General features: G+C 39.4%; 1 protein-coding gene across 1 annotated transcript in view; it reads right to left on the bottom strand.

The window, feature by feature from the left end:
* Positions 1–17,013, bottom strand: part of guf1 (GTP binding elongation factor GUF1) — a 365,170-nt gene that overhangs the window by 43,779 nt on the left and 304,378 nt on the right. The window lies entirely within an intron of this gene.

The following is a 17,013-nucleotide window of genomic DNA, read 5'->3' on the forward strand; positions in this document are numbered from 1 at the left end:
ATGTAGATATCTAAGGACAATTGGCCTTATTGAATCAATGCACTGTATGTCAACTTTAAAGTGGACTTCTGCTTTGTAGCCATCTGTGAATGTAAAAGTTTGGCACATTTCAAAGATCAACGTGTGTAATTTTTTTAACCACAGATACAGGAAGCGTTTTAAAACAATGATTCATTAGCAGATCACTCGTGTTTCAGCTTATAGCTGATCGTGGCTTTGAAACGCTCCAGTGTCCCTGTATCTATCACTCAGTAAACAGTAAACTGGTGACCTTCACAGCCAATCACAGCCATTTCTGTTGAGCATGTGAACACAATGTCAAATCAGCGCTGTTAAGAACGTGCTCAACGGCGCTTAAATGTTCGAGGGAAATGGACATATTTAAAATTTCAAAATCGATTGGTACCAAATTCCAGTATCCTGACAACCCATCGTATTAATAAACCGTGTTCTTTATTTCCCCTTCCACTGAGTTTAGCATTGTTGCGTATGGCGTTCACTCCTGCCCTTAATAATTACTTCCAATAGGCCTTTTTCACATTTCCTGGTTCCGGTAAGCGAAGCAGTGTACCACAACATCCGGTTTCAATGCGACGGAGCAAGAAAGAATGGCAGGGTCATCTCAGCGCTGTGATTGCTGCGTTCCCAGCTGCTCCAACTCAAAAACGACACTCTTACTTTAATGACCACGATCTCCCGAAAGACGAAGGACAGGGAAAATCATGGATGACAATATTAAAGGGGGTTGAATGCCGTTTCAAGTTATATGCGGGAGTACATTCTTATGCTGTATGCACTTCAAAGTGGAGATTATTATGTTTCATTAAAGACTGGTGGTCTATGGTTTATTTTGATGAGTAATTATATTATAGACAAAACTCCAGTTAAGCTATCTGCCTTCCACAAACAAGTGCTCATCATGGTCATTCATCTATAAGCATGATTTATCCCTACATTGTTGTTATTTTGGAATAATAGACAGTTCATTCAAATGCAAATCTCTTTTTTTAATTGGTTTGACAGCAAAATTATTTGTTTAGTCAGTTATATAATAAAGATAGTATACTTTAATGTGTTATTTAATGTGTTAATGTTTAAAATGTTATTTGCTGTTCTTTAAATAAATAATAAAAATGAATATTATCCACGAGTAGGAGCTAACGTGTTTCCAGACTTGAGAAAACCTCACGAGCATTAAACAACCTGTAATGCATTAACCGATAGCAACTCGCCTGTACAGCTACCTCGCCATTCACTATATCTGACTCTAAATAAAAAGGAAGGAGGGGGTTTGCACAGTTTACAGACGGGACTACTGACATAAAACTCATCCTGCTGGATGTTGAATAGCCAGGTTAATCTAGTTTACGAATGGCTTGAATGAGCAGATTTTATGCTGTTGGCTGTGCACCTTACTGGAACCTGTCGTTGCAAACGCTGTGTAAGACACGTTTTCTGCACAAACTCTGCAAATCGGTATCATCTTTTAAATGCTGTTTTATTAAGGCAGTTTTACACATTCACCGAACAATATCTTCCTGTCCAAATTATGGCATAGTTGACCGTGAAAAAGTCATCCGCTGTCCCGAGCCTGTCATGTCTCTGCGACTCCTAGCGAACTCGGAAATATCGATACACTGCTTCGAAGGGCGCTTCCGGTGTTCAATTCCGCTGTGAAAAAGGTCTATTGATCTTGTTTGTCTTTATCCCTTTTCAGTTTTCTATTGGTTGATCTGGTGGCGTCAGGCCTTTAAACCAAACGGAAGCGGACTTCTACCGGTCCCTCATTCCTCCACGCCACCACAGTTTTTGACGGCTTTATTGTTGTTTTCTCCTTTATGCTTTCCTTTTGATATTTGTTTGGAGTGTGTAGCTCCAACCTGCTTTAGGTTTGTTTGGTTGTTCTTTATTTTGTTGTTGGGCTTCCCATCTCTTGTCAATTTGGATTGTTTTGCTGGTTATGTTATGTTAATAAATAATTTAGCTGGAGCACTTTGGCCGTTGTTTATTTATGTTACGTTGTCTTTGGGTCACGAGTCATATTTAAGTTAGGGACGGTAACAAGCATCTTCTTTAAAAATGACTTTGTAAAATGTGTAACTTCATTTCTTTTTTTAACAGATGACTTTCTTTGCTGCTCAAAGCAACATCTGATCGTAGCCTTGTTTGGAAGAGGTCAATTTCAGTAAAGCAGAAATAATAATGAGGAAAACATCCTGTGCTGCACCCTGTGGAGATCAGGAGAAGACGTACGGAGCGAGCTACTTGACAAACTGGTCACAACGGTAAGGCCATCCACATGGAGGTAAGCGTAAAAAGAAATAACGTCATACTGCCTCGTAGCATTTGTTTTATAATCAAAACGCAGCCATACGTAGCTCTGGCTACATAAGTTGTGATATCCAGAAATGTATAAAGGGCTACGTGTTCAGAATGAGCTCATGTTTTGTTTGTCTATTTGTTATTGTGCACTGTGGGATGGCTGGAGAGCCGTATTAACCAACTAGTATGGAAGACCAAGCCACATCAAAACCAAAGTCTAGTCACACACTCAATGGGCATGTAAATGCCCTTTAGAGCATTTGTGAAAACACTGCTAAAGCCCGCACCAATTAAAGCATTTTGTTTTTTAAATTTAAAGCCATTTTTCATTTTAGTTTTCTACGAGCTGCATTGTTGTGTATGAATCACTGAACGCTAATTAGCCAACACACATTTTCTTATTATAAATTTAGATCCTGCAAAATATCTCACGAATCAATTTGCAGCAACACTGAGTTTAATTTGGTGTAATGTTTGGCAAAAACTTGCGGAAACATTATAGTTGCTTCAGTGTTCGTTAATTAGCAAAAAACATGCAGTTATCAGGGCGCAACAATGAGGACTGCCCGGTGGCCCAGGGCCAGCGTGAGAGACACTTGGGACAGTAGACCGGATCATGACTGGCCCTATATATTGGGACAGTGCTGCCTTGTCACTAACTTTTAATTTGTCTGTGACAATTTGTCAATTGCTTGCATTTTAAGTTTCTGCTTTTAAGTCTTTAAACACTACATTCACTGTGATGTCGTAAACACCATATTGCTTTCCGGTTCCTCTTCTGATTTGATGTTTTGAGCATGCTATTTTTTTCCGCAACCTGGTAACAACCAGAACAGAGAAGAAATGGCAACAAGGCGGCAACATCAAATTACAAGGCCAAAAGAAACAGTTTGTTTATAACGTCTTGGAAGCAGACATTTACGTGTGAACAACATGACAAAAAAAAAAAATCAAGTGATGTTTTGCACAGTTTGCCGTCAGTTTGACAAGTCAGCCCACCTTTTGTTAAATAATTTCGAATCCCAATAAAATACCTCCACATTTTCCATACTGCTCTTTTTGTTTGCATTACAATTTTATTAACATTTATTTAAGAATTAAAATTCTAGATTCACAGACTTTATTTTTGACACATTGTTTAAAATAGGCGGCTAAAAATAGCTATTAACTTCCCTTCTTTTTTTGGTGGGGCCAGTGAAAATTTTGGCAGGGCAAGTCAAAATCTGAACCACTGGCCCGATCGGACCAGTAGAAGAAATCCTTAGTGTTGAACCCTGGTTAATATGTGGGGCCAGTGTTTGCAGAGAGTTACTTTATTTTTGTTGTAATGGTATACTATAGTTCAATTTAATTAAGGTTTCTATAGTGCTTTAACAATGTTGTATACATAGAAGTTCTAGTAAACTGAAACTGTGTCAGTCCATTTTTCACAGCTGAAGTTCAGTTTAGTTTAGTTCAATGTGGTTTAATTTTCACTACTGAAAGTCCAAACTATGAAGAGCAAATCCATTGATGCGCAGCTCCACGAGTCCTTAACCAAGGAAGCCAGTGGCAAGGAACAAACTTTACCAATTGACGAAAGTGAAAGAAAAAACCTTGAGAAAACCAGGCTCAGTTGGGCATGACCATTTCTCCTCTGGCCAAACTTCATGTGCAGAGCTGCAGTCTAGGCGGCGGAGGCTGTAGAATGCTGGACGTCCATCATGGAGAAACTGCAGGTGTGAGTACTGTGGGTCACCGGCTGGTGTTCAGGCTGGCCAACGGGATCAATGCGGAGACTGATGTCTTTTAGGAATCAGTCCCATGCTCTCTACTCCTCCATGACTGCCACAGCATCTGCTCAGAATACGGCCTGGTCAAGGATTATAGAGACCTCAGGATAATGAAAAACAGACTAATAAAAGCACAGATGCCGTTCAAATTACAATGTCTTTCTTGAAGTGTTCCTGGCTAACAATCCTTTATTTTGATATTAAAACGTTTGTGTTTTATGTGTATGTTAATGCAAAGATTCTGGTTTTGAACTGACAGAGAGTGTTTGCCTCCTGAACTGTGCTAGGAAGGCAGTTCCTGAGTTTAGATGCTACCGCCTACAGTTGATTTTGATATTCTGGGATAAATCAATTGTCCAGAATTGAGCGTAGTGGCTGTAATACACAAGGAGCTTCCTCAAATACTAATCTGCAACACCCCCACCCGCTCTTCGACTTCGAATCCGCGACAAACTCCTCACTTTCATTCATGACATAGCCACCAACCCCCCACCCCCGGTTCTTGATATCGAGAACGCATGGATGCAGACTTGAGCAGCGAACTCGCTCTAGAAGTCCCAGAAGTCTTTGCGACTGAAGGTGGGAAGCTTAGCATTTTATCTAGGTTTATTATTAAAGTTCAGAGATATAACTTATTTATCTCAGGAGTTTCCCTAAATGAAACGGTGAATATAAACATTGCCATGATAATCTTAATAAACGAATAAACAAATTAAGGATGTTTATTTGCTGAAGTTTGTATTTAAATCTTTTTTATTTATATTGTGCAACATATATTTGTAAAGTCTTCATGCACAGTATATATTTTGAAATGAGGAAAAACAATAACTCATTATATGAATGCTGTAATATTTAAATAATTTTCCATTAAGTCGTGAAGGTCATGTGACCATCAGGAAGAACGCAGCATCTCATTTCATAGAGGACGCGTTCTCTGTTCTTGTGGTCTCCAGAGTTCGTTCTTCCGGGGTGACCTGGAGTTCACAAGAAAGCAAGTCCGTTCTTGCGTTCTTGGAATTGAGAAACAGCCTATGTGTGAAACAAATAAACCAACTAGCCGGACCAATGGTGACCACCAGACTGGTGAAGCCCAATGGCTGACCGTCGGCTTGGTGTGTTTGGTTAAAAGATTTATCTTGTAAAGGGCCTTGCAAATACAAAGCAACTGCCAAGAGTTCGGCTGTAAACCTAAATTCATTTGTCACGATAACACAACTCTCTTTTGCCAACTAATTATCTAAAGACGTTGAACAATTTTTCAGTTTAGACGTTTCACAAAGTGAATTCTTACCGCAACGCTACAGCAGTGTTTCCTGCCAATACACATCTTTTGCCTCCTTCATTTAAGAAAGCAAAGCTAAAGGTTGGTTCCTTTCTGCTGCCTCTCCTCCGTCTTTCTGGAGCAGTTCCCTGGGGCAATTACAAAACAAGCCAGCAAAGTGGGGCTTTGTCATATTGAATTTGCAATCAAATCAGTCAATTTAAAAAGGTGCTCGTTGTCTTAAAAAGGCAATGCTTTTTTCTCTCCTTTTACTCCCAATTACCTGAGCAGCATTCTACAGCATTAGTAATAGGATGCAAAGTGGTGCGTCGGCCTCAGCCACATCTCCTGAAAGCACTCATCCTCATGGACACACACACACACACACACTGTTCATGCATGCATGGATGGAAGGACACAAGCACACATAACTAAACTGTGCACCATACACCCATAGCATGCATAGATGCATGCTCTTCCTCTGGCTTTGAGTTTCCACTTCTCAATGTAATCAGCCAATGCTACTCAAACACTGCCAGAGCTCTTTGATTACTGCGGTACATTTTGTTTTAGCTGACTGATTAAATGCAGTCGTATACTGACTTTGCTTCACAGCCTCAGGCAGTTTTTTCTTGGATTACAGGGTCATTCCACTAATGCAGCACCTTTTTAACTTTTAAAATGAAATGGCTTGTTTTTAACACGCGCACACACACACACACACACACACACACACACACACACACACACACACACACACACACACACACACAATGTATTTAATGACACATTTACCATCAGCTTAGTCATGATTTATCAGGGGTTGGCACAGCGGAGTGAACCGCCAATTACTGGCATATGCAACCTAGCACTGGAAAACAACCATACACTCTCTCACTCACACACACTCACTCATATGCACACGTTATGTCTTTAATGACACATACATACTTTTCTTCAGCTTAGTCTCTGAATTATCTGTGGGTTTCCAAAGCAGAATAAACCAAATAACATTGGGGAGAGCGGGGACAAAAGTAACATGGGATAAAAGTAACGTGGGACAACAGTAATGTGGGACAACAGTAATGTGGGACGACAGTAATGTGGGACGAAAGTAACATGGGACGGAAGTAATATAGTGGGACGAAAGTAATGTGGGACGACAGCAACGTAGGATGACAGTAACATTGGGACGACAGTAACGTGGGACAAAAATAACATGGGACAGTAATGTGGGACAGTAACAAGGGATAAGAGTAATGAGGGACGACAGTAACATGGGACGAAAGTAACGTGGGACGAATTTATTGTGGGATGAAAGTAACGTGGGCATATGTAATGTGGGATGAAAGTAATGGTGGATTAAGTAACATGGAACAAAAGTAATGTGGGACAACAGTAAATTGGGAGAACAATAATGTGGGGCGAAAATAACGTGGGACGAAAGTAAAGTGAGACAAAAGTAACGTGGGATGACAGTAACGTAGGACAACAGTAATGTGGGACGAAAGTAATGGTTTGGAGAAAGTAACGTGGGACGACAACAACATGGGACGAAAGTAATGTGGGATGAAATTACGTGGGACAAAAGTAACGTGGAACGAAAGTAAAGTGGGACGACAGTAACATGGGACGAAAGTAACGGGGGACAACAATAACATGGGACGAAAGTAATATGGAGTGAAAGTTATGTGGAACAAAGTAACGTGGAGCGAAAGTAACATGAGATGAAAGGAACAGTTTGGCGAAAGTAACGTAGGAGTACAGCAACATGGGTCGAAAGTAACGTGAGATGAAATAACGTGGGACAAAAGGGAAAAATGGGAAAAATTAGCATGGAACGAAAGTAATGTGGGATGAAAGTAACAGTTTGGGGAAAGTAACATGGGACGACAACAACATGGGACGAAAGTAATGTGGGATGAAATATTGTGGTAAAAAAATAGGATGGAACGAAAGTAACGTGGGACCAAAGTAACATGAGATGAAAGTAACAGTTTGGCGAAAGTAACGTGGGAGTACAGCAACATGGGATGAAAGTAACGTGAGATGAAACAATGTGGGACAAAAGGGAAAAAGGGGAAAAATTAGCGTGGGACGAAAGTAACATTGGAAGAAAATAACAGTTTGGCAAAAGTAACATGGGAGGACAGCAACATGGGATGAAAGTAACGTGAGATGAAATAACGTAGGACGAAAGTAACGTGGGACAAAAGTAACGTGGAACAAAAGTAACGTGGAACAAAAGTAATGTGGGACGAAAGTAATATTGGATGAAAGTAACGGTTTGGCAAAAGTAACATGGGAGGACAGCAACATGGGATGAAAGTAACATGAGATGAAATAACGTGGTACGAAAATAACGTGGGATGAAAGTAACGTGTGACAAAAGTAACGTGGAACGAAAGTAAAGTGGGACGACAGTAACATGGGACGAAAGTAACATGGGAGAAAATAATGTGGGACGAAAGTAATGTGGGGCGACAGTAATGTCGGACAAAAGTAACGTGGAACGACAGCAACATGGGACGAAAGTAACGTGGGACAAAAGTAACGTGGCACGAAAGTAACGTGAGGCGACAATAACATGGGACGAAAGTAATATGGAGTGAAAGTTATGTGGAACAAAGTAACGTGGAGGGAAAGTAACATGAGATGAAAGCAACAGTTTGACGAAAGTAACGTAGGAGTACAGCAACATGGGACGAAAGTAACGTGAGATTAAATAAAGTGGGACAAAAGGGAAAAATGGGAAAAAATAGCATGGAACAAAAGTAATGTGGGACGAAAGTAACAGTTTGGGGAAAGTAACGTGGGACGACAACAACATGGGAAGAAACTAACGTGGGACAAAAGTAACGTGGAACGAAAGTAAATTAGGACAACAGTAACATGAGACGAAAGTAACATGGGAGAAAGTAATGTGGGACGAAAGTAATGTGGGACGACAGTAATGTCAGACGAAAGTAATGTGGGACAAAAGTAACGTGGCACGAAAGTAACGTGGGGCGACAATAACATGGGACGAAAGAAACGTGGTACGACAAGAACATGGAACGTGAGGAAGGTTAAGGATTAATGACGCAAAACAATAAATAAATGAATGAATTTGAATTGTTTCCCACTTTTCACCAATACCGTATAGTATATGCTCAATCTCAGACACTTGAACTGTATTATTAAAGCTCGGTTGATTTATAATACTTTAGTAATCGTGCCAATCTCAGCTAATGATGGTTTCCTGCTAATGCAGACGATTCAGGATGGAAACCTAAGGATGCGGAGGTGGATGTGACCCCTTGGGTGGTTCTCATATCAGACACACGGGGGTCATTCATCACACCTCACTCCTGAATGACATTCACATAACGCTCATCATAACGCTTATCAGCCCGCTGCCACCCGGGATGCAATATCCTGCTCTGACGACGGCTGACATTATCCAGCTCAGCCTATTCATCGCAGGAGAGTTATGCTGTCTTCATGATGGGGACTAGTCAGGTGTGGCTTCAATAAGGACTCATTATTACTTCTTCCTGAAAATTTCCTCTCTGTTTTTGGTCATGCATGCAGTTGAAGTCAGAATTATTAGCTCCCCTGTATATTTTTCCCCCAATTTCTGTTTAACAAAGATTTTTTTTTCAAAACATTTCTAAACATAACAGTTTTAATAACTCATTTCTTTTTTTTATTACTTTATTTTAATCATTTATATATATATATATATATATATATATATATATATATATATATATATATATATATACACACAGAAAACAAGAACACACATTGGCTCGTACTTAGACAAACAAAAGACAATATAAAAGAAAACAACAAAGAAAAGAGACAAAATAAACACAAAGAAAAAACACACACATCATAGTCACAAAACATAGTACATACAATAAAAACTAGTAAAGGTGTATAGCTTAAACCTCAGAGGGGTCATTGGATTGCTCTTAAGATGTAGATTTGTCAAATAAATTAAGAAATTTACCCCAAGTAGCCAAAAATTTTCTCGTGGAGCTAGTCCGAAAAAATCTGAGTCTCTCCATCTGAATAACAGACATCATATCAGAAATCCAGTTCTGGAATGAAGAGGGTAACGGTGATTTCCAATTATTAAGCAATAGTCTTTTAGCAACCACCATGCCTTGCATTAAAGACGCTTGCACTGTTTGAGGGAGCGAAGATGTGTTTTGCATTTTGCCAGCTTCCAGCCTAAACCACTGCGAATGAAGCTCTGCACAAGACTTTTGGCCAGCGGAGAAATTAAAAATGGTCGTGCCCAACTGAGTCTGGTTCTATCAAGGTTTTTTTTCTTCACTCCCATCAGGTGAAGTTTTTTTTCCCTCTCCGCTGTCGCCACTGCCTCGCATGGTTCAGGATTGGTAGAGCTACGCATCGATGAATTTGCTCTTCAGTGTTTGAACTCTCAGTAATGATTCAATCACACTGAACTGAGCCAAACTGAACTGAACTTAAACACTATAACCTGAAGCACACTGTTCCAGTTACTATGACCATTTATGTGAAGCTGCTTTGACACAATCTACATTGTAAAAGTGCTATACAAATAAAGCTGAATTGAATTGAATTGAATTTTGTGAAAGCCCAAAGATATCGAGCTCGGCATCTGGCAGAAAAAATGTATTATAAGCCTTGGAATACCAGTCAAATATGCTGGTCCAGAATCTGTTCAGTAGGGGACAGAGCCAAAAGGCATGAGCAACCGTGTCCTCTGCTATCTTGCATCTATCGCACATTAGTGAGACTGTAGGAAAGATTTTATGGAGTTTGGCTTTAGATATGACCTTGAATTGGATCAATTGGTGTCTGCTGTTGGCTGAGCATGACTGTATTGAAGTCAGACAATTGTCCCATGTGTCTGCAGAGAGTTCGATTCCCAAATCTTTTTTCCCAGGAAACTTTAAATCTGTTGGAGGATACTGTAGCATAGCTTTCAAATAAACTCACAAATTTTGAAATAAGATGTCTGGAATCAGGGGGGTTGTAAAGATATCATAAAACACATGATCTTCTGGACAGAGTTCGCAAATTGGGAATTTTGGACTTCACAAAGTGCCTGATTTGCAAATAACGGAAAAAATGTGTATGAGGGAGGGCAAATTTTTACCTTAACTGACTGAAGGAAGCAAAACACCCCTCAACATAAAGATCCTTGATAAAACACAAACAGTTTTTTCTCCAAGCATAATACGTTTTATCAGTCCATGCCGGTAAGAATGAATGATTCTGACAGATTGGTGCGTATACAGAGGTCTCTGGTAGTGTTAGAGCTTTACTTATTTGGTTAAAAATTCTTAATAACTCATTTCTAATAACGGATTTCTTCTGTCTTCATAATGACAGTACATAATATTTGACTAGATATTTTTCAACACACAATTTAAAGGTCACCTATGGTGAAAATCCTCTTTGGTAAGCTGTTTGGACAGAACTGTGTGCAGGTGTAGTGTGTCCACAGACATATTGGGCTGATATAAAGACATTAAGTCTATTGTTTTAAATTTCTCGACATCCAAATCCGTCCCATTTTAAGGCGTGACGTAGAAGGGCAGTTTCCTCAATAGTGACTGGATGCTGCCTTTATGATGCGAGCTTAGATTGCATCACTCAGCGATGCAATGTCAGACACAATGCACTCAAATGGAGCGAGTGATGTCACTGTGAGGGGTAGGGTTAGGTGAACCCATTAAAAAGCATTGGATGCAGCTCAGGTTGCACTGCACCAGGTCTGCATCCAGACCCCTCTCCAGTTTCCCCACCCCACCGAATTGCTTGACATATTAACATAACACCGTAGTAAGACCTATTGTCAACAGGACAGGACATGTGAAAGCAACCAGGAATAAAAGATCTGTTCAGCTCTCTGTGATCATCAGTCATCATCAAATGTGATCAAGAATAAGTTTAACAAGTTTTTGTTTTTTGATGAACATTGTTTATTTTGGCTTGTGCAGTTTAATTTACAGAATTTCTTAAGTATACTGTAAACTCACAGACTTTTTGTCACATCCATAAAGCAGGTTTATTTCCCTCATTTAAAGTATAAAACATGTTTACAGACTGATTTTTTCTGGTCCCTGAACTCTGTGGTCAGTTTTTCTGGAAAATATAAACAAAAGTTTCAATATAATGTTCACATATACTTTCTTTTTTTTTATTGAAAGAAAAACAAGGTGAATTAGTACATACAAGGATTTAGCTGCGTCCCAAATGGCACACTATACACTATGCACTCATGCACTATGTACTTATGCACTTACACACTCAACAGGATAGTATATGTATGTAGTGTCGTCCCAAATGGCACGCTAATATTTTTTACTAAGCGGAAATTCAAACCGTTTCCGTGATGACGTTTGACGGTTGCCAAATCAGTGAAATAAACAACCGAATGGGGTATATGCCGAAGCATGCTAATAGGACTTTTAATTTGCCAATAACCTGGGTTAAGCGCTTCCGGTGAATTGAATGCCATTGCAAAATCCGGTGCGTTTAAGGTCTGTTTTTTTTTTAAATCAGCGATCTCCACTAGCTCAGTGATATCCGATTTAAAGTGGGTCTCAGATTGTACAAGAAGCACTGCATTAAATTACATTTCCCCACCATATCTTTATAATATGAGCATTTATTTTACCCCAGTATATTCAATGGAGCTTCTGCGTTAGCCTGCCGATTCTGACGGGCGCGTACGAGTAAACAGCTTTTTGTCTCGTTTTACGCTTGAGCAACTAAATAAATGCTAAAGTTTATTTAACTGAATGTATTTTTATGACATTACAACATCCATGCTGTATAAGGAACCGTATAAAATGGGAAAAAGTTCACAATAACAGGTCACCGGAAGTGTATCAGCATGGGAACAGCACTAGCTTGGCGTATACCCTATTATCAAATAATACCTGCCGTGAGTATAACCGCATTCACCATCGGGAGGCGCTATAAACACTCTTGTAGGAGAATTTTGCTTTCACGATTCAAAATAAATAAAGTAATCCAACATGTGTGCCCGATAGCTTCACCCCTTCCGCTACCTAAGCAAACCTGTGGTCGTTGAGTGCGTGAAGCGTCCATCATTTGGGACGCAGCTTTTGACAAGACTTTTTCTCTTTTTTTAAAACATTTTTCCCCCATGAACAACCTCCCCTTCAAAAAGAAAATAAATAAATAAAATAAATAAACAAATAATAGAAAATTAAAGAGTTTTACAAGTTAAAAATGTTATCAAAACAGTGCATGTTTGTAATTAATTACATCGATTATACCGTCTTTACTTTATCACCACAGCTGCATGTCAGTACAATTATAAGGAAAGTCGCTCGAATCCTGGTTTGTGGATTTTAAAGGGCACCTATGGTGAAAAATATAGCTTTTATACTAGCTGAAATAAAACAAATAAGACTTTCTCCAGAAGAACAAATATTATAGGAAATACTGTGACAAAAACCCTTGCTCTGTTAAACATCATCCGGGAAATATTTAAAAAAAAAAAAAGAAGAAATTCAGCTGTATGCGTTTCAGTTATTTTTTAGCCACTCAATCAAATCAAAGTCTTTCCACGCAGTGCTGGATATAAATAGAGTCAGCAAATGAGGATTGTTTCATGAATTCTGCATGTGTTGCCAGATTTATGCGCCTTCTCCAGTCGTTTGGTCCACTTGCTAATTGTCTCCATGTCTCAGATCTTACCTGCTATAATTAGAACAATGTCAGAATGCTCAAATCAACATCTGGCCACGCTGTCACTGATCTCAGATCAGAGGAACATCAGAAATTGCGAAATGCTAACTAAACCGAAACTGATGCCTGAGGTAAATTGGCTCTATTCCAGCGTGTGAAGGATCTCCTTGTTCTCGACACAAAGCAAAAATCATACTTAAAATAAGCACACATCATGGCCATGTGTACTGTTGTTTGCACCATACATTGTTGTAATAATTTTATGTACATGTCGCATATATATTCAAGCTCTTATATTTCTTTACCATGCAAGGAAAAAAGGTGATTGTGTGTAAATTAGGCATTAGAATTTTGTAGTACAACCCCAAATCAGAAAAAGTTGGGACAGTATGGAAAATTAAACTAAAAAAAGAAAGTAGTGATTTCCAAATTCGCTTTGACTTGTATTTCCTTGCAGACAATACGAACAGAAAATATTCCCTGTTTTGTCTGGTCAGCTTCATTTCATTTGTAATTATACATCCTTTCCCATTCAGACCAGCAACACATTCCAAAACAACAACAAAAAAACTTACTGCAGCTTTAAATTTAGGCTTGTAGAGTACATGACAGTTTGCTTAATGTCAGAATTCACTCATTTTCATTCATTCAGTCATTATATACAGAACTGTATAGTGTACTAATATCCATAGCGAATAGTAAATTAGGGTTTAGGGACATTTTTTGGATTCAGCTGTTATCTTATAATATACTCTTGATGATAATGTTGACAGTAAAGTATATGATGCGTACTTCTGCCATAGTAGAGGAATATAAGAGAGTAGCCCAGGAATTTGCTCATAAGCTCAGTGCTTTGTGAATTAAAGCTGGATTTATTACTCTGCTTTATGAAGTGTTGTTTAAAGGGCCATGAAACCCCCTCGTTTCAGCAGGGTGTTTTCACACCTCTACTTTGGAAAAAGTCAGAAAAGTGGGCGTGTCCAGCTCTGTTTAGGGGGGAGTGTCGGAGGAACTAAAGTGGGAGGGTGTGGGAGTGTCTATTTGGGCACGCGCGAGTTTCAGTCAAAATACACACAGGAGAAAGGGATGGTGTTTAACCTACATGGACATCTGTAGTCGAATTATTTGCCAAATTATTAAATGGTGGGCTTTAACTGCAGTTTGGCTCTTTCATTCAGGGAATTCATTCATGCCCCTCGCGACAAACGAGATATTTGATTCGAGGAACTGCTCTAAGCGTGTATTTTTCATGCAATGTTTGATACCGCACGGCGAATGAGAGAAAAAAACTCAGCATTTCCCGGAAACTTAAATGCACACGGCAGGTAGCGTCAGAAAGCCGCGTGTGTTATTCCGGTCACAAAATGCGGTGCTAACATGTTTGCACTCAGTGCAATAGTTAACTTGATTCGATACAAACAAACTGAATAAACAAAGAGCACTGGTCGCTCACTTACCAAATCTGTAGAGACAGGACAACCCCCAGCAATTAGAGCCGCGTCTTTATGGAGAGAATACTCCAAGCGAATCCGGATTTCAGCGTTTGCAGATGAGAACAGCTCTCAGGTAAACAATGTTCCTCCTTAGACACGTAAGTTATTGTTGTCGAGCGTCGCGTACACTGTTAATCCACACGTGACTCCAGCTGATCTCTCACAGAGAGAAAATGAAAACGAAACTTAACGGCAGCAAACTATAAAAGCAACACTTCACGCTTGTTTTGCCAACACAACGTGGCGTCTCTGTGGCGTAAACACGGTGACAGTAATGAATATTAATGAAGTTGCACAATAGAGCGTGCTGATTGGTTTGAACCAAGCCTTACTCATGCATTAATGCATCACACTGTAAGACGTAATAAGACTCACTCTGGCACAGACGTCCAGTCTGCACGCTGGAATACACGCTATTATCTCATGACCGTGACGCAGCTTCAAAAATTCGTTTCAAACAGGAAGTACGAATTTGCTTGAAACAACGCAAAAACAACCAATTTACACTTTTTAGTGAAATATATGTGTCCTAATAGTGTTTTTAGCAGTGTGGGACACATATACGACTGTCAACAGCTCAAAAAATGTGTTTTGGTGTTTCGTGACCCTTTAATGACCACAGCTGTGTGACATTATCTGCTGGCCGGGAAGGCCAGAGGAAGACTAAATGTCCTGCTCACCTTCTCGGCTCTTGAAAAGCTGCATAGGGGTTCGATTTGATTCCTGCCAACCGAACCATGAACTAATCTAACCCTTCCTGACAGGTGCAGTAAGGGCGAACACAATCTGACCGGTTAGTAAATTGTGTGCCTGTGTCTGTGTGTGTGTGTGTTTTTGCGCTTGCACACATGAATGCTTGCATGCATGAATATTTCCAGGGGTGTTTGCTCTGTTTGTCAAATGCAAAAGGGTATAAAATATAAGTGACCTTGGACTCTTTATGTCTCATATTGAATTTGGTTTCCTTTTATAGCTTTGTTTTGGTCTCAGATGATTCTCCTACAGTTTTATACACGAAACAGACAAATATGAGTGTTTATAGAAGTATAAATTTGTGGATAATAGTTCAGACTTTTAGAGCTTAGAAAATAGGAAGCTAGCATTTTTGTGAGAAATGACAAGCCAACTTAGGCTCATTCTGAAAATGTAGCCCGATATACATTTCTGGAGATTGTGAATTATGTATCCAGGGGAACTTATGGCTGCATTTAATCTTTAAAATGATCTGCGGTATGATGCCATGACATTTTGTGCTTAAAATCTGACCGCTTACCTCCTTGTGGATGGCTTTTCTGCTTTTACCAGTTTGTCCAGTGGCTCGCCGCGTACGTCGGCAGACTTGTGACATGGAGCGGTGTTGACCGTGATGACAAGGTTTGAGTCCAGCGATGAACAATTCTAGAAAGCAGGTAAGACAATAAACAAAAGCCAAAAAACAAAATAAACCAGTAAATAACAGAGGTAGAATGTGGTCAAATCTGAAAACGTGGTAAATATCAGGCTGCCGCGAGGGCTTTTCTTTTTCTGGATTGCGTTTGAACACACTATCGGTTGGGTGTAGGGAAGTGGGTGGGCGGGTCAATTTGTGCTTTTGAAAACCCTATCGGTTGGGCTTAAGGAAGAAGAAGGGTGGGTCAGTTGATTGCTTGGTCGGTCGTCAGCAGCCTCTAGTGGATTTATGCGAGAACAGCAGGTACGAATGGCACTCAAGAGAGAAATTTGAGATCCCAAAATCGTACACAGCAGCTTCTGGTGGATTCGAGAAAAAAAATGCACACACACACACACACACACACACACACACATACACAAAACATACCTCCTGGGACATATTTGACAATTCACTCATGTTGTCCCAACACAAATCGATTAGTTAACAGAACACATTTAAGTGGTTTGAACATAAATAAATAAGTTGTCCCCTAAAAAATCTTGAGAATTGTGGTGTTTCATATATTTTTGCTGCACATTCTAACTATTTAAAATAAGCTGAATCAACAAAAATTCTTGAGTTTTCCTGGGTACAACTTAATTATTTTATGTTCTGTCCACTTAAATTTGTAAAAATGAATAAGTTAACTTAATTAGTTTGTGTTGGGAAAACACGAAGATATTTTTGTGGAACCCAGGATTTGAACAAGCAGCAGGAAATATTTTTTTGAGTGTGTATGTATTATATTTATCACAATTTATCTTGATTTGTCACAACTTTGTACTCCAGTGCTAATACAGTGTCATGAATGAGCCGTCAAGGTCTGGATTTTCTTTAAATTATAGTTTGCAGTTTGCTTTCCATCACCCCCTCTCATACTCTTCCAGAACACTATTCCCAGAAAATTCTTTGATACTTTTGTGATATTTTTAAAAAAGGTTCAAGCTGTTCACTTATTCCCGCTGAGATCATGCAGAATATCAGAAACTATCACAAAGTATCATGAATTTATTATGTTTTGGTGTG

This window comes from Danio rerio, chromosome 14, assembly GCF_052040795.2.
Source record: "Danio rerio strain M-AB ecotype USA chromosome 14, GRCz13ab, whole genome shotgun sequence".
Lineage (NCBI taxonomy): Eukaryota > Metazoa > Chordata > Actinopteri > Cypriniformes > Danionidae > Danio > Danio rerio.